This window comes from Cervus elaphus, chromosome 28 (assembly GCF_910594005.1).
Source record: "Cervus elaphus chromosome 28, mCerEla1.1, whole genome shotgun sequence".
NCBI classification, from domain to species: Eukaryota; Metazoa; Chordata; class Mammalia; order Artiodactyla; family Cervidae; genus Cervus; species Cervus elaphus.
The window spans coordinates 61,015,005-61,029,931 of NC_057842.1; the positions used below are offsets into that span (position 1 = coordinate 61,015,005).

The window sequence follows — 14,927 nt, forward strand, 5'->3', positions numbered from 1 at the left end:
GCAGCATTCAGAGATGAATGCACAGGTTGTGAAGGAGGGAGGATGCAAGAATAGTTGAAATCTGTAAGGAATTGCCTTTAGGACAGCAGTTAGGGAAATGTTCGCTTTGTGGGAACGGCAGAGACCCAGAGACTCTCCCAACCCAGCCCTGTAGGCAGAGGGTTCCAACACAGGGACTGCAGCAGCATAGGAGACTAGGGGCTGGCTGAGAAACTGTTCCCGGTGTTTGTGAACTGATAGTTTGTCTCAGAAATCCTCCTCTGATCAGAGTCTCTGCAGGAAAAGGGGACGGGAGAAGACAGGGAGCTCTTTCAAGGGCTGTCAGTGGCCCTCTACATCGTAGGTACGTCTTCCAGACCACTTGTTGAAGCAGCAGAAAACCAACTTCCCAACTTGAGTAATCACGGAAAGGAAGAGGGGTTTGAGTTTGACTTGTGCTAATATTACTAATTTTTTTTCCCCTTCATTTCTAAAGCCAGAATTGTTGGTACTGGAGATGGGAAAATGACTGTCAGCATGAACCCTCCGAACACCCTTTCTGCCCAAAGCCCTGCCCCCCACTTCCCCGAGGGCAGCAGCTCCTATGGGCAGGGGGCCGATTCTGCTCTGGCCAGCATTCGGCTTATACCAAGGGCAGGAGAATAGCTAGCAACCATGGCTGGTGTGCTGCAGCGAGAATGAATTCCCTGGGGAGACCAAATGCTGGTAGAATGACATTCCTATTTTTAATGCAAGACCTTCATACTAGTTTAGCCAAAAGTGACCACTGCTGGGTTACTGCAACCGCTACTGGAGGACCAATGAGCTTAGAACACAGATGCATGAGACTCGCTGCCTGCTTTGAAGAAACCCATCATCAGGCCCTGATCAGCCTTGATCATGGCCCAAAAGGCCGGAGGCCAGCTGAGAGCCGTAACTGAACGTGACAGAAGTATAAAGTGAGGAGCGGTTCATCTGCTCAGAGGTCCTGGGACACTTCCTTCTGAGAAGACCGACTCCAGAGTCAGGGGCGCTCAGTACAGCTCTGCTGACGAGGACAGGACAACACGGGCTGCTCACACGCGCTGTCTGCAGAAGGCAGGGGCGGAGATGCACAGCCTGAGCAAGCCCATCACGGCTGAGGACCAGTTATGCTGATTTCCTGAGAACAGCTCACGTACAGTAACTATTCTCTTCTGAATCTGACATTTACTGGATTTTTCAAAGCATCACCTCCGCAGGAGGCATAGAGAGGTTGTTGCAGTGAAAGTTGAGTGACATCTGGATACTATTCAGGAAACCTATGACATACCCCACCATCAAGAAAAGCTGCTGGCAAATGTCAAAATACTACCGGCGGTACCAGGATACAGCGCTGAATGAAGATGTGACTGACAGGAGGCTTGTGATGTAGAAACCTCCCCTTTTTACACAGGGCAACGATAATTACTTTTTGGTTGTCTGGTGCTGCTGGATAACCAGAGCTGCCAAGTTGGGGCTGGGCACTCACATCACAAAGCAAACGCCCCACAATCCAGATGCAGCGTCATCCACTTGCAAGCCTTCTGCTGCTCCATCTCCCCTGTGACGAGATGATCAGGCGCTTCTCTGTTCTCCTACAGTTTCCTGTGAGCCCTGCTATGGGCTGAATTGTGTTACCCCCAAATTCATGTACCAAAGCCCTAACCCTTAGTGTGACTGTGTTTGGAAATGGAGCCATCAGGAGGTAATTAAGGTCAAACGGGACTTCCCAGGTGGCTCAGTGGTAAAGAATCCTCCTGCCAATGCAGGAGACGCGGGAGACGCAGGAGACCTGGGTTCAATCCCTGGGTCAGGAAAGACTCCCCTGGAGAAGGAAACGGCAACCCGCTCCAGTGTTCTTGCCTGGAAAATCCCATGGGCAGAGGAGCCTGGTGGGCTACAGTCCATGGGGGTCGCAAAGAGTCAGACGACTTAGCAGCTGAGCACAGGCGTAAGCAAGGTAACATGAGGTTCTCAGGGTAGGGCCCGGATCTGATAGGATTAGTGTCCTCATAAGGAGAGACACCAAAGCGTCTCTATGCTCACTCTCTCCCCTGCCTCTCTCTCTTCACACCTGCACCCCTGCCTCCAAGCCATGCTCATAGGAAACGCCATGTAAGGACAGCAAAAAACAGCAGTCATCTGCAAGCCAGGAAGATCCTTATAAGAACCAAACTCTGCTGGACTTTGATCAGGGGCTTCCAGCTTTCAGAATTATGAAGAAATAAATTCTTGCCATTGAAGCCACCCAGTCTACAGTACCTTGTAATGGCAGCCCTACTGACTAAGACCTGAGCTCCCCTCACCCTGTAATTTGCTGGCATGCGCTCAAGGTTGGTCTTCCTTTTTACACTGAACTCCTTGAAGGCAGAAACCCTATTTTGTTTATCTTGTATCTCCAGTGTCTGGCATAGTTCCCAGAACATAGCCTTTAATGTCTGTTCAATAGATGCTAGAAAAGCTAATAATCAATTGCTTTTTCTAAGCATTAATTGGTCTTCAGGAGTCTGTGGATCCCACAAGAAACAGAGGAGGTGCCAACTAAGTCAACTAGTTTTTTGTTTTGTTTTTTGGGGGAGTTGACTTTTTCCTTTTTCCTTTCCCCAAAGATTAAGCAGGCTATAGCTGCAAAACCTCCAAGAGATAACAAATGGGGGGTGGATTCGTTCTTCCCTCTCTGTTCCTCCTCAAAACAGAGGGCAGCAGCTCCTGGGACCCTAAGAATTACCCATCCCCAGTGACAGAGGTGTGTGTCAGCACCGGGCAGCACCATAGCCACCCCCAGAATTTTCTTCTCGCTGTCCTCAACCTCTGTTGGGTAAAACCACAAATGCTAAAGGTGACCCTGCACAATCAATACCAAATGACAATAAAACCAGCCTCAGAGAGCAGTCCACCTGCCATGCATCCATACGTCAGCTCTTACCCACGCCAACTTGCTTTGATCTGGCTTCTCTCTACCCCCAGTTTTCTTGCTAAACCATCCCTGATGCTGTGGTTGTTGATTCTGTGGTGTATGAAGCATTTATTGAAGAGACAGTCACGAAGAACTACGGAAACCCAGCAAGAGAGCATTCTTGCTTGGTGTGCTGGGGTGAACGGAGGTCAGGAACGTGCTCACAGAGAAGGTCATGGTTGAGCTGGGTCTCAACCATGGATTTTGTTAGGGAGAGAAGTGGGGGAGGGCATGGGCAGAGGAAACAGCAAGAGTGAAGGCAGAGTCATCTGAAAGTGTAGGAAAGAGGAGCAAAGAGACTTGCTTCAGGACTTCCCCAGTGGTCCAGTGGCTAAGATTCCACGCTCCCAGTGCAGGGGGCCTGGCTTCAATCCCTGGTCAAGGAACTAGATCACCCATGCTGCAGACATCAAAGACTGAAGACCCCACCTGCTGCAGCTAAGACCTGGCGCAGCCAAACTACAAAATAAAAATACACATATATAAAAAGAGAGGCGCTGCAGCTGGAGCTTACAACACACAGGCAAAGACCACAGATGACATTGCAAAGTCAGGCTGTGGAAAAATTTTCACATCATGCCAAAGACACTGGACTGTAACTTGCATGTGTGATGGGAACCCTAGATGTCGGGAAGAAGAGAGACTGGTCAGATCTGTGTACAGCTTGGAATTCAAACACACAGAATTGGATTAGTCATAATTACGGGTTCATGCTACACTTTCAAGACTGTATGTATACAGCTTTCTCTTCTACTTTGCTTTTTTATTTCTTTTGCATTTCCTTCTTTCTTTCAATTTTAGTTAATACACTTTACTTTTTAGAGCAGTTTTAGGTTTATAGAGAAACAGAACAGAAAGCATAAAGAGGTTCCTTCCAGCTCTTAACCCGCACTCTGGCCCTTGAACTCCCCGTAGTTTCCCCTGTTATTAACGTCCTGTATCAGTGTGGTACATTTGTTATAACTGATGAGTCAGTATTGACTCCTTAACGAAAGCCCGTGGTTTGTTTAGCGTTCACCCTGGGCTGTACGGGTCCTCGGGTCTGCACAGATGTGTAATGACACACACCCACCGTGACAGTATCTCACACAACAGCGTCGCTGGATTAGCGCTCCACCATTCACCCCTCGCTCCCCCTCAACCCCTGACAGCCACTGATCCTTCTACTGTCTCTAAAGTGTTGCTTTTTCCAGAATGTCGTATAGCTGGAATCATACAATAGGTCACCTTTCCAGGCTGGCTCTTTTCACTTAGTGACGTGCATTTAAGGTTCCTCCCTGTCTTTTCATGGCTTGATAACTCTTTTTTTTTTTTAAACTGCTGAATAGTATTCCATTGTATGGATGTACCAGAGTTTATCTATTCACCTACTAAAAGACATCTTGGTTGCTTTCAAGTTTTCACAATGAGGGATAAAGCTGCTATAAACATCCAAGGGCAAATAAGCCACAGGGATGTAACACACAACATAAGGAGCACCATCGACGATACTGTGACAGTTTTGTACGGGGACAGACGGTTACCAGATTTATTGTGCTGACCATTTCACAAGATATGTAAATGTCAAATCACTGTGTCGTTCACCCAAAACTAACACAATACTGATACATATGTCAACTATATTTCAATTTAAAAACTCTACATGCGTATTTTTGTGTGTACCTAAGTCTTCCTCTCATTTGGGTAAATACCAAGGAAGACAACCGCCGAATCAGACGGTGGGACAGCGCGCAGGTGTGTCAGAAGCTGATGCGCTGCATGCTAAGTCGCTTTAGTCACGCCCGACTCTGCGTGATCCTATGGACTGGAGCCCTCCAGGCTCCTCTGTCCATGGGATTCTCCAGGCAAGAACACGTGCTTTCCTCCAGGGGATCTTCTCAACCCAGAGACCAAACCTGCGTGTCTTAAGTCTCCTGTATTTGCAGGCAGGTTCTTCACCACTAGCGCCACCTGGGAAGCCCAGAAACTGCTGTAGGGCCTTCCGAAGGGGCTGCGATAATCTGCATTGTAACAGCTGGTTTTACATTGACTAGCTGCCAAGCGAAGGGTAACCCTCAGTTCTCACGTTACACGATTTCTCTGTTGCATAGACACTGCTACCGTCTCTCCTTCATCACGCTTCCTCCTCCACGAGCGTCCGTGACCCACCCCCTCCTCGGGCCCCTGCCATCCGCGGACTTCTTCTTCCAAAGCTCTTGTTTCACGGGCCCCCTGAGTGCTGCAGGTCCTGAGATTCTATCCCGCATTGTCTTCTCTGCTCATTTTCCTCTCTAGAAGATCTCAGTACCGACATAGCCCCCACCCCTGCTGCCCACACGCTCCTCTGCTGCCTAGAAACGGATTGCTCCAAATCTTCTTTAGTCTCAATCACTCTCTAAAGCTCCCTTTTTTTAAACACCCAGCCATTTAACAGACATCTTACTCAGATGCTCCCCATCAACATGCCAACAGCCAGATCACCATTCTTCTGTCCAAACCCACTCCTTCCCCTGTGGTCCCTTTTCATTGAGGGGCCCCGTCTTCCATCTGTCGGCCTGTTTCCCTCATCTGGAACCACCCCCCCTTTCCTCTTACACTTCTCCCCCCACCCCCACATCCAACAATTTACCAAATCCTCCTGGTTTGAGACAGTAAGACAGATTTAAAATGCAAATTCTGGGGACTTCTCTGGTGGTCCAGTGGTTAGGACTCCGCCTTGCAATGCAGGGGAGGTGGGTTCGATCCCGTCTCAGGGAACTAAGATCCCACACGCCGCAGGGCAGCTAAGCCCAGGTACTGAAACTAGAGAGAAGTCTGCAGGCTGCAACGAAAGATCCCACATACCACAACAAAGATGCTGCAACTAAAATCTGACACATCCATTAACAAACAAACAACAAACATTAAAAAAATAAAATAAAACGCAAGGTCTGAAGTTGGATTTCCTGGGCTCAAATCCCAGTTCTGCCACTTAAAATGGGCAGATTACCTACTTGATTCTAAGCCCGCTTCCTTGTGTATAAAGCAGAGAGAATAATAATCCCTAACTGCTTGGGTTGTTGCAAAGGTTGAATGAGATAATACATAGGCTATCCCAGCCTGGCACGTACAAGGTGCTCGGTAAATATTAAACACGGCTGGATGGTTACCACTTAACTGCTGCTGACTTGTTCCTTCATCTCCAGCTGCACTGTCACGGCCATCATTTCTCACCCGAACTGTCAGGGTAGTCTCCAACTGGATGCTGAAGGTGCTTCCTGAAATTCTTCTAAACTGAGAAGCTGGGATGAAAGAGGTGATATAAGCTTTTGCTTGCCTAACAGAATCTGCCTCTGTAGATGGGTTTTTGCCTGGGAACTGGTTAGAAGCCAAAGCCAGACTAACGTTCAGGATTCAAAGAGTGAGTATACATCGGCCTGAAGTGTATCTTGGATAAAAGATAACTCTGTAGAGGTCAGCCCAACCTGACCAGAGAGTTGGCAGGATTACTTAAGCTTGACTCTCAGGAAAGAGCCACTGAGGCAACAGTGGTTAAATTCTCTCTCCTCTTAGTGGCCACCGAGCCAACTTCAGGTAAGCTCCCTTCTGATGCATTAGTTTCGGAAGAAAGGGAGTCAGCCTTCTCCTCCAGCTGTTTCAAGGTGGCAAAGTCGGAGCACAGACAGCTAAGCTGCAACATGGCAGGAGCCATGGACACCGTGCCTATTGCCAGGCAGGGGTCTGCTGGGTGGTGGGGTCTGCTGGGTGATGGGGTCTGCTGGGTGGTGGGGTCTGCTGGGTGACGGGGTCTGCTGGGTGACGGGGTCTGCTGGGTGATGGCGTCTGCTGAGTGGTGGGGTCTGCTGGGTGGTGGGATCTGCTGGGTGATGGGGTCTGCTGGGTGATGGGGTCTGTTGGGTGATGGGGGTTGCTGGGCAGGGGTCTGCTGGGTGATGGGGTTTGCTGGGTGGTGGGGTCTGCTGGATGATGGGGGTTGCTGGGTGGTGGGGGTTGCTGGGTGGTGGGGTCTGCTGGGTGATGGGGTCTGCTGGGTGGTGGGGGTTGCTGGGTGTTGGGGGTTGCTGGGTGGTGGGGGTCTGCTGGGTGGTTAGGGTCTGGGCCTTTGGTGCCAATTATTTTGCCTTGTCTGCGGACCTCTCCTCTTGACAAAGGTAGTTTTGTATGAACAAACCATCCGGGGGCTTGGAGTTTGTAGGGCTAAAGTTTGCAGGTGGAAGCTGTTCTGCCACGTTGGTCTCCCGGCCTCAATTCCCTCCCCCGCCTCAGTGTATGTGATCACTGGTGTCAGAATGCGCTCTGCACGGCACAAATGTGTGTTTTCCCTCTGCTACAATCCTCAGCGACTCACATCCCCCAACACAAAGTTCAGGGATGCACAAACCCACGCGCGGCCTGGTCTCAGCCTGTCTGCACCACCTCTTCTGACCCATCCACCCACCCATCCTGTACCTTCGCTTGGCCACAAGGGTGCTCAGGTCACCTTGAAAGCACCATCCTGTTCTTTCTGCTTAGAATGACCTTTAGATCTTTCCCAAACTCCTCCTTATCCTTCAAACCTGATTCCAGGTGTCCTTCTCAGAAGCTTTCGCCTTGATTTCAGACTTCAAGCTTCCAGAACGTGGGAGAATAAATTCTGTTGTCGGAAGCCAGTTAGCTTGTGGTAATTTGTTACAGTGGCCGCAGGAAACGAGTACAGATGCCTTATACATAACGGATGTTTAGTGACTCTTTGCCAATGGCCTGTCTGGGTCAATCAACATCACAGGCTGTGCTTCTTTTTCTAAAGTCACTCACACACATCCACACCTTCCTGGCCAAAAGCCAGGACTCCGTTATGTCACTTCAGCATGTGTAAGTGACACTGTAGCCAAGGGGCCCCTCACCGCTGTCTGAGGGACAGTGAGCTTCCAGGGGCTGAGTGTTCTCCTGATGACACATTCCTATAGAACGCCCTCCACCCGCCCTTTCAGGAAGCAGACGCCGGGATGCCGGGAGGCAATGGCTCTCACACGAGAATGGAGAACCGTCCTCACTGGGGTCGCTCCGGCCAGCAGCCGACTCAGGCTGCATCCTTGCAGCCTCCCTACAGGAGACACGGAGAGAAAGCCACGTCGGGCTGTTGGTTTCTAATTTTGCACACAAAAAAACAAAACACGAAGCTGTTCTGCTAGCTAGGAATGAAGTGTCCAAATGTGACCCCACAAACACAACCCCAAATAAGGCAAAGGGAAGTCTGGGATTAACGGGAGTGTCATCTACGCAGCAGTAAACACCAACTGTGATTTACCACTGTAATGTGTAATTCCAGCGGATTTCTTCTGCTATATTCCTTGGAGGACATACGCCTTCTCTCAAGTCCGTGACCCTTCAGGGAGAGCTACCATTTAAACTCCACCATCCACTCACAGAGTGATCTTCTCTATCAATGTCCGCTGAGTGAACCTCCAGAAATGGTTGCTTTTATCTTGGCTAAACCTGGTTTTCATCGCAGGGGTCCTGGTTTAGGCAATGACACTGCCAATGAAGTATTTCATTTAAAAAAAAAAATTTATTTGACTGAGCTGGGTCTTACTTGCGGCAGGTGGGATCTAGTTCCCTGACCAGGGATCAAACTCAGGTCTCCTGCAGTGGGAGCATGGAGTCTTAGCCACTGGACAGCCAGAGAAGACCCTCAATGAAGAACTTCTGACCATATCGTCCATCTGATCCTAGAAACTCCAGATGCCATGACGCATGCCACCCTCCCCCACGCCTATCACCTTTAACCCACACAGCTTTCCCCAATAACTTTCTATCTTTACTTACTTTTTCAATGAAGGATAGTTGATTTACAACATAGAGTGAGTTTTGGGTGCACAGTACCGTGATTCAGTTATATACACACACACAACACAAGATATTGAATATATATACACACACACACACACAAAAGAAATACTGAGTATAGTTCCCTGTGCTATACAGTAGATCCTTGTTGGTTTTCTTCTTTATATTTATAAATGTCCAAAACTCTTCTTAAAAGGTGCAGCTCTCAGCAGCATGTCATGGTTAGATGTGATTTGACGGTAACAGGCCCATCACCACTGGTCTGAAAAGCCCGGTGCCGCACACACACCACGGCCTGCAGAAACTCCACACCTGGCCCCCTCATCTCAATTTCCTTCTGATTCCTCCTGCTGGGGGCAGGACCAGGAAGAAGCAAGAGGAGAAGAGGGTCTATGGAAAGCCTCCACCCACAGAGCCAACTACATGACTCTGGGCAAGTTACAGAACTTCCTTGGGCCTCACGTCCTCGACTGTAAGACAGGGGGAAAATGGTAGCTGCCGACCTCACGGGCTTCCCAGGTGGCTCAGAGGTAAAGAAAATGCCTGCGATGCAGGAGACGCAGGTTGGATGCCTGGGTTGAGAAAATCCCCTGGAGGAGGAAATGGCAACCCACTCTAGTATTTTTGCCTGACAAATCCCATGGACAGAAGAGCCTGGCGGGCTACTGTCCACGGGGTTGCAAAAGAGTCGACACAACTTAGCAACTCCACACAACGACCACGGCGTGCTGTCGGCGTGGATGGCAAGCACTTAGCACAGTACTCACACAGAGTGAGCACTCAGGCAGGCGGCCTGTGTGCGTGTATGAAGCCTACGGGAGGATAAACTTGCTAATTAGATGTGAGTCCTTCCTGCATCTCTCACACCTTCACCTTTCCTTAAGAGCTCCCGGGGGCTGCCCCAGGGAGGTCCCGTGGCCTTGCTCAGCACACGGCATGATGCAGCATTTGGCTCGGGCACAGAGCTTTGCTGGGAGCTCTCTGCAGACCAGGGGAATCAGGACTTTAGGTGGAGCGGCAGCCTGGGAGGCTCTGCAGCTCCCCCCCGTCCTCGCGTCCTCACACACATGCATATGCACAGCCCACGGCTCAAGAAGACACATTCCACTGGGGACTCCGACCCCCAGGAAGGCGAGGACCACTGAGGAAGAGGCGGGCTACCCAGGAGGGCCCCGCTGGAAGTCAGCTTCCCCCACGCCAGCCTCTCCCCCAGCCTGGTTATTTCAGGTTATTTCCCAGCTGAGAATTTCTCTCAAATTGGTGATTTTTCATATTGTAAGTTTTAGCCACAAATGAACCATGAACAAGTCCGCTCCACGCAAGTCTGTCACCCGTAATTACAGCCCATGATAAACATACCACATTGTCATCATCATCAGTCATGGTGCATTATTTGAAATTAAAATTGTGTCTCCTCTTTACGGGGAGAAGAGGTTCCAACGGTGAAGGCAGCGGGAACGACAGTGACCTTGACTTGCTTATTATATGCCAAGAACTGGCCCCAGAGATATTCATTTCCAAGAGTTTAAAACAATCTTAAAATAGTTCTGTCTCGCGGGATTTTCTCATTAGTATTGTCAGGTTATTTCCATAATGGAACTATGTTTAAGGAGTCGAGCTTCAGCAGTCGTCAGGAGATGGGTGACCCAAGGAACGACACCCTGTGAACCCCTCTGTGCCAGGGTCTGGGTGAAGCCTGGGCCCTCCGCCTTCTCACGGCCTCTAAGAGCGCAAGGCCGGGCTCTCTCTTCAGCAAAGCCTGAGTCTGGCCTCACAATGCTTGGCAGTGGAGCTTCCACTCGCAGGCTTGGCTCTTCCTTGCTTTCAGGGGCCTGGGACCCAGTCCCTGGACAGAATCCACAGACTCTCTCTGGAGTCACAGTTCCTGTCCTAACAGCCCTTCTACAGGGCTTCTCCCAAAACCTGGGCGAGGCGAGTACTGTGCAGTCTCCAACTTCAGGCAGATGGCCTCTCGATGATCATTCACATCCAGCGTCAAAACAAGGTGCATGGCGCGGGGAAGGCAATAGAGGGGAAAAGAAGGGTAACGGTGGGGAGGTGGGAGGGAGGAACAGAGGAGCAGGGACAACGTGAGGAGACAGGGAGCACCCCGGAGAGGATGCAGCCACGGACGGGGACGTGGGGCGCCGCCCGATCCCGCCCCGCTCCCACTCCTTCCCCGGCTAGGAGCCACCCACCCGGCCCAGTCTCTGCTCGTCAGAATCTGTGGAATGAATGCAGGGATTCCTTCTGATTGGAGGTACTTATCACACTTCCATAGTCTGTATCATGTTTAACAATGCTTTATTTTTTGGCGTTCCACGTGGCATTTGGGATTGAACCAGGAATTGAACCCATGCCCCATACATTGGAAGTGAGGCATCTTAACCACTGAACCGCCAGGGAAGTCCCTACAACATTTTATTTTAGAATGAAAACTAGAGGTGGAGAAACCCTGATAACAACTATGTATATGAATCTATTCATATGTAATCACACACACACACATTACACTTTATGTATATGAATCTATTCACATGTAATCATATACACACACATTACACTTTATGTATATGAATCTATTCACATGTAATCACACACACACACATTACACTTTATGGGCTTCCAGGTGGCACCGGTGGTAAAGACCCTGCCTGCCAACGCAGGAGATGTAAGAGATGTGGGTTCGATCCTTGGGTGGGAAGATCTCCTGGAGGAGAGCATGGCAACCCACTCCAGTATTCTTGCCTGGAGAATCCTCTGGACAGAGGAGCCTGGATGGCTACCATCCGAAGGGTCACAAAGAGCTGGACCGGACTGAAGCGACTGAGCACGCATGCACGCATGTATTACATTCTATATTTTTAAATGTATAATTTACCAAAAAAGTGTACAAATCTTAGGTGTACAGCATGTTGAACTTTCAAAAACAGAACAGACGTAGTTTGTGCGAGACTCCGGAGCTGACCGGGAGGCTCTGCAGGACCTTGATCAGCTGAGCAGCCGGGGCACGGCCCGCATCCCGCCGCCCGAGTCCCAGCGACGCCTGAGCCAGCCAGGGGAGCGAGCGCCGAGCCCTCGTGCTGCAGCCTCTCCTCAGGGCCAGGAGCCGGGAAGCCGAGAACCCCCCAGGCCCGAACCCAGCCTCTTCCCGTCACCCGAGTCATCACGACCCACTTCAACAAGCGCCGTTCCTACGGGCTCGAGGCCGAGGTCAAGAGCAGGACTGCTTCCCAGTGTAACCATCGGGCAGAAGAAGACCTTCGCTATTGGCCGGAAGAGGTGACAGGCATGAGCACTGGCTGGACGTAAAAGATGGCATAATCCTCTGTGAACTCATGAACAAGCTACAGCCAGACTCGGGGAAGGTCAATGAGCCCTCATTAAACTGGCCTCATTTGGAGAGTACTGCGACTTGATTAAAGCTATCAAGCTTACAGCATGAAGCCACGTGACATATCTCAAGCAGATGACCTTCCAGAGAAAGGAAACAGCACCCAGGTTCAGACGCTGCTCATGGCCCTAGAAAGCCTGACCAAAACAAAAGGATTCCATACAACCATCGACGTTGGAGCTAAGTATGCAGAAAAACAAGATGTTTTGATGAAGGAAAATTAAAAGCTGGCCAAAGTGTAACCGGTTTGTAGATAGGAGACAACACATGCGCCAGGCGAGTAGGGAAGACAGCCTATGGAACGAGGAGGCATCTTTGTGATCCCCAAGTGCAAACCGGCAAACCTTCGGATCAGACCATAATTAGTCTGCAAACGGGCACCAACAAAGGAGCCAGGCAGGCAGGAATGTTAGCACTGGGTACCCAAAGCGACATCTAGACGCTAACATTACAACCCATGGGCAACTCCACAATCTTTCTACAGGTAGGTACCGACAAAGTTGCTTCCCAGAAAGGAATGAGCGTGTACGGACCTGGGCGGCAAGAGTACGTGCTGCTCCCACAGAACCTGTCATTCGCAACGGAAGCCAAGGAGCAGGAACCGGTGAGTCGGAAATCAGTGACGGTGATTATTGGGCAGGACACCCGGATGAATATTCATAGTGAGCATCGAGATGACTACCCCAGAGATCACCAGTGTGGTGACCAAGGCACTGGTGATTAGATTCACACAGGAGCTCTGTGTTTAGACTGTTGCTTTTATTCAGCGAGAAACAAGCTAGCCTTGAGTAATTTTTATCTTGCCTTCGGAAAACACTATCATGTTCATTGTACCTAACGGAAACATTGCCTTACATGCATTCCTTTTTCTGCCTCTTCCCTTAGTTGCCTTTTAGTATTGTGACGGTTAAATTCTACAGCATAACCAATAACTCACATATGAAGTAAAAAGGAATAATGTGAAAGGGGAGTACTCCTGTACAGTCAATTCTTTTATTAAACATCTATGCATTTTTACAGTCCTCTGCTTAAACTGGTATTTCCAAACAGTAGGAAGCTTTTCTCTTTACACTTCAGTATCTGATTTCTACAGGGAAGACTAAACTCATGCCTTAGCTAACTGTGTAGGCTAAGTTGTATGTGCGTGCTCAGTCATGTCTGACTCTGCAACCTCATGGACTGCAGCCCACCAGGCTCCTCTATCCATGGGATTTTCCAGGCAAGAGTACTGGAGTGGGTTCCCATTTCCTTCTCCACGGGATCTTCCTGACCCAGGGATTGAACTCACGTCTCCTGTGTCTCCTGCACTGGTAGGTGGGTTCTTTCCCACTGAGCCACTAACTAACTCGTCTTTGCCAACTAAATTTAAGATGCAGGATTTTAGAAATTTACATATCAATGATTCTACAGTATTGTTTACTAATTTTTAAATAAAGTCCTGATCAGTGTTGGGGGCGGGGGTGGAAAAAACAGAACAGACCTGTGTGAATAGCAGCTTAGTCAAGAAAATAAATTAGCAAAGCCTCCCAGAGCCCTACTCATGCTGCTTCTGACCACTGACCACCCCCCACCAAGGGTAACCACTGTCCTGAATTTTAATGTGAAGCTTAGTCCTGCCTATTTTTGAACCTCATATTCTGCGCACGTATTCTTTCTTGCCTGGCTTCTTCCACTCTACGCTTGTGAGCTTCTTCCACATTGCTGCTTGTAGTTACACTCCTTTCATTCCCGCTGACATATACTACATTCCACCGTGTGAATGAATATCCCACCGTTCACGTATCCATTCTTCTATGACGAGCTTTTGCCTAGTCCTGTGTTCTGTGTATTGAGAACAGCGCTGCTATAAACATTCTTACACTCATCCCTTCAGGAGACTCCACACACACACGTTTACCTAGAGTGAAATCACTGGGTCCTACATACACAAACGTATGTTCCACTGTAACAGATGTTTCTATGCATCTTTCCCAAATGTACCATCTTGGTCTATGTGAGTCTCAGAAGCAGGACTGCTGGGCGCTGGGTTTCTCTCACCACTGAGAAGCAGTCCATGCCATCAACAAGTCATGCAAAAAGAATAAGCCTGTAACTCTCATTCGTTTTTGCTATTTTTTTAATAAGTATGTTGAGAAAGAACAATCACTGCCGAAGTATCATTAACTGAAAAATGGCCAGCAGAGGAGGCTGACCCCACACAGGGCAGCCCTCCTGTTCAGGCCAACAGCAGCCTCGCCCCGTCCACAGAGCAACAAACCACCCACCCACCGCGTGCTCGCGTGCCAAGTCGCTTCAGTCACATCTTGACTCTTTTACGACCCCATGGACTGTGGCCCACCAGGCTCCTCTGTCCATGGGATTTTCCCAAGCAAGAATACTGGAGTGGGTTGCCATGCCCTCCTCCAGGGGATCCTCCCAACCCAGGGACTGAGTCCATGTCTCACATCTCCTGCATTGGCGGGCAGTTTCTTTCCCACTAGTGCCACCTGGGAAGCCCATCCATCCACTGGGCCCACAGCAAGTACCCAAATGATGGAAGACAGAGGACCCTGAGAAGGGCATCTCATTTAGTTCCTGACTTGCTTTTCCCAAGTTAGACTTAAAAAGCACGTGAATGTATTCCAGTGACGGGAGATGAAAGGGAAATGGAAACAAGACGATCATTACCATGTAAACCAGGTGCTCTCCAGACACACGCTGAGACTCAGCGGTTCACAGACTGCTTTCCACTGGACAAGGTCGTCACAACAGTGACAGAGCTCCACGGGACAA

The 14,927-nt window shown here is 49.6% G+C and overlaps 1 protein-coding gene and 1 pseudogene across 6 annotated transcripts in view; one reads left to right on the plus strand and one right to left on the minus strand.

Annotated features, from left to right (window-relative positions):
* ANKRD6 (ankyrin repeat domain 6) overlaps window positions 1–14,927 on the minus strand; it is a 175,976-nt gene that overhangs the window by 64,897 nt on the left and 96,152 nt on the right. The gene's annotated exons all lie outside the window — the stretch shown is intronic.
* Window positions 10,061–12,879, plus strand: LOC122685389 (annotated as a pseudogene).